We start from the raw sequence: 4,021 nt of genomic DNA, 5'->3' as shown, positions 1-4,021 counted from the left end.
AGTAGCTGGGACTATAGGCACCGTCACAATGCTTGGCTATTTTTTTGTTGCAGTTTGGTCGGGGCTGGGTTCAAACCCACCACCCTCAACATATGGGGCCGGCGTCCTACCCACTGAGCAACAGGCACCGCCCTATTTAAATGTTATTTTTAAGTTTGGAAGTTATCTTGAATATGAGATCATAAGGCCCTGGAGAGGAACAACTAAGCTTTATACATCTTGATATAACCTGTAGCTCTTAAGCATTTACCTAATAAATATTTGTTAAATAAATGAATAATTTCCTTGCTCAAAATAAGCACTTTGTAAATGTTTGTTGAGTAAGTGAGTATGTGCTGATGGACCCCTTATAAGTTTACTGGTTGCAACTGGTTACACTACTGCTTTGCTGCAAGGGTGGTACCAGCCCACAGGCGGCATCTGGGCAGGTGCGAGCTGTCTCTAGTTGTTCTCGTGATGACAAAGCACCCCTGGTGAAGCCCAGGACAGCCCCATGCAAATCCCACTCAGATATGCAAGCAGGCTGTACTTTGGAATTTGGAAAGTGACTTTGTTGTCCTATAAACCTGGAGCACTTTCCCATCATTCTATGGTGTTAAATTGTTCCGGGCATGTAGCACCCTATAGAACGAGGAATGATGGTACTTTGTTTGGGGATTTTAATAAGAGTTGCTCATTTTGGAAAATTAGGTCCAGTGGTGCTGCTCCTTAATGGCATTCGAGCTGCCAACACAGCTCAGCTGAACCCATCTGCGTTTGTGGTGGAGCGTTCATGGCAATTCCCAACCGGGAGCCAGGATCCGACTTGGCAATTCCGAGCCGGGTGCCGGCGTTGACTACTTCAGCGCTTCCTTTTGTGGTCGTGCCTGAGCATTCGTGGACAGAAACGCCTATTATTTTATTATAAATTATTTTCCTTTTATTTCTCTCTTTTATATTACAGTTATGCTATTATATTGATTTTCTCAAAATCATGTATGAAGGTGCTTCTATCAGCTGTGTATTTCATTTCAAGATAATAAAGGAGTTAGATGACATTTGTATTAAAAATAAACTGTGGGTCACATAGAGTTGAGAACTGTTAACACTCTACTGTGCTACTCGTACAACCTTTTGGGGGTGATTTACAACCTCAAAGAATTATAGGGAGACTCGTTCGCAGCCCCAAGACCTCTGTACGTTTTCCAGGCTCTCCTTCCTGTCGTATCTGGATGCTGCCTCCTCGGTGTCTGCCCCAGAAAACTCCAGACAAAGCCTCCTCTTTCTGGGCTCATTTGGGACGTTGCTCTTCTGCCAGAGGAACAGTGAAAGCCAAACCTGGTAATGAAGCTGAGGTCAGCCGGCTGGTGAACGAGGTTAAATGGGGCCAGAGAAGTCATCAGGAAACAGTCTGTTATCCCAGCTGCCTACAGCAGTGTTGGGTCACATCCTGGTCTTCTGGTCAAAGGCCCAGAGCCACAGTCCCTATGAACTAGGAAACGGTTCCCCTTCCCTGACAGGCAATGTCCCAGCTGAGCCTGGTCAGAGCCACGGTGGCTCCACCCCCACTCCCTCTTGCAACAAGGACAGCCCTGATGGGGGCCTTTGGTTTACTTTTGGTGAATGATGGCTATTTGGGTTTGGGCTAAGGGACACACGTGGCTCCTCACGGCCTGGGCCGCAGCAAGTTCCTGGCCATGAGCTCTTCTTTATTCAAGCCCCACAAATCCTGGGAACCGAGGTGCACTTTTACTTTAGGGTACAACCTGGTGGGGGGATGTGGGGCTTGAGTTCACTGCGCACCAGGCCATCAGGGAAACAGACACTCCCTTTCTTATACAGTGATAGATAAGGGGTGCCAGGCCACTTCTGCCCCTAAATTCTTCTCTCATTGGCCTGTGTGCCAGATAAGATTTGGATCCTGCAGTCAGGTGGCCTGATCCAAAGCCCAGTTCTAGCACCTAGTAGCTGGGCACCATGGGCAAGTCTCGATCCATAGAGATGGGTGGATAGCAAGTAATTCTTCATAGAGAGTGAAATGCGATAACCTGTGTAAATCCCTTAGAACAGAACCTGGCACAGAAAGTGCTCGACAGCTGACAGCTGCTGTTCCTGGTCTTGTCCTTATTAATTGCCCCTCTTGGAATCCCTTTTCTGGGCCTAATAGTAAAGTATCCTCTGAGGCATAGAAAAGTGTTCAAGATCACAGACTTGGGAGCTGAACCTTCCAGCTTCAAATCCTGGTTCCTTGACTTACTAGTTGGGTGAATTTGGGCGAATTTGGGCAAGTTACTTAAATTTTTAATATTTTTGTTAATATATTTGTTGAATAGGGATAATGGGAATGTTTATCTACCTAATGGGGTTGTTATAGGATTAAATGAGTTTAGGGTTTTGACCAGTACCTGGTACTATTATAGCAGTCTTTAGTGGGTGCTATGCAAATTCCTAACTCTATATATCTGTCAGCATAGAGATAAACTGAAAAGAAATATCTTTCTTGTTATGCTTCCTACATTACATTAAACTTAGTGTCTCCTATACCAACCTGTAATCTCATAAGAGGCAGGGCCCTCCCTACTGGGCATGGTGGCTCACACCAGTAATCCCAGCACTCTGGGAGGCCGAGGCAGGTGGATCCCTTGAGCTCACTAGTTAAAGACCAGCCTGAGCAAGAGCGGCCCCCATCTCTACTTTAAGTCGAAAAGGTAGCCGGCTGTGGTGGCAGATGCCTATAGTCCCAGCTAATTGAGAGGCTGAGGCAGAAGGATTTCTTGAGCCCAAGAGACTGAGGCTGCTGTGAGCTGAGCTGACAACATGAAACTCTAGCCGGGGTGACAGGGTGAGACTCTGCCTCAGGAAAAAAAAAAACAGCAAAAAAAAAGGCAGGACCCTAACCTACCTGTGGAATCTCCAGCCTAGGAACACTGGCTGGCTCCTCCAGGCTCAGGGAATGACTGATGGACTGAGTGAGTGAATGGGTTCCCAGGGCAGAGCTGTGCCCTCAGATGTGACCTTCCCAGGTGGGACTCCTCTCCATGTGTCTAAGCCTTGAAGTAGAAAAATTATCAGGAGCTCTGAGGCCCCTGTGCTTCCTGGGGCACCTGAGGCTACCAGCAGGTGCGAGGCCGTCTGTCTGCAAATCGATGCTGTTAAATGAACGGGGAAGTCCATGGTCTTCGGGGATGCCTGTCTGGCACCTTGCAGGAAAGTGAAACCAAGTGTGAAACACACCTGTCCTCTCTGGCCTTTTAACTGGCAGGGATTTAACCGCTAACGGGTGAAAGAGGTAGGAGGTCCAGGCTTTGAAAAAGCCAGGGGATTAATTGTGTGTTAATGGCTAGAGGTGCAGGGGTTAGAGGGACAATTGTAACCTGGCCTCGCGGCCTCTTTATGTCTCAAGCTAGATGCCCCAGAAGCCAGATGGCCCAGGCTAAACGAAAGCAGATTCACGTAGGAAGAGAAACCTTAGAGCAGGTTTCTAGCACGGATGACCCTGGAAGGCATTTTCAGACTCTGGAGCTGCTCTTTGTCGCTCACATTTCAAAAAGTGAATTTTTAACATCCAGCTAAGGCAGTGGAGGCTCTTCAGGGTTGGAGGGTTTCAGGTCTCACCGCCACTCCCAGCCAGGTGCCTGTCCGTCCTCTCAGCCCTGGTGCGTGTTTTAGTCTCTGCGCTGCTGCTTTTCCCTTGGTGTGAAATGCCCTCTGCCTCCCCAGCTGCTTTGGTGGAAGACTCACCTCTTCTTCAGGACCCTGCTCAAAGCCGACTCCTGCAAGCCGTCCCCAGATCCCTGCCCTGGGCCTTTTGAAGACTCTCACAGTCACGTGTGTTTTTCTATCTTCTTTTGTATCAAAGATATTAAAATGCACATTAAGAACAATGTTGTTGGTATAAAATTTTAAAATAACTTTGTCTATCAAATTATTATTATTTTGAGACAGGGCCTCAAGCTGTCCCCCTGGGTAGAGTGCCGTGGCATCACAGCTCACAGCAACCTCCAACTCCTGAGCTCAAACGAGTCTCCGGCCTCAGCCTCCC

This window comes from Otolemur garnettii, unplaced genomic scaffold (assembly GCF_000181295.1).
Source record: "Otolemur garnettii isolate 467f Iridium unplaced genomic scaffold, OtoGar3 scaffold00083, whole genome shotgun sequence".
NCBI lineage: Eukaryota > Metazoa > Chordata > Mammalia > Primates > Galagidae > Otolemur > Otolemur garnettii.
This window is presented reverse-complemented; position numbering follows the sequence as displayed.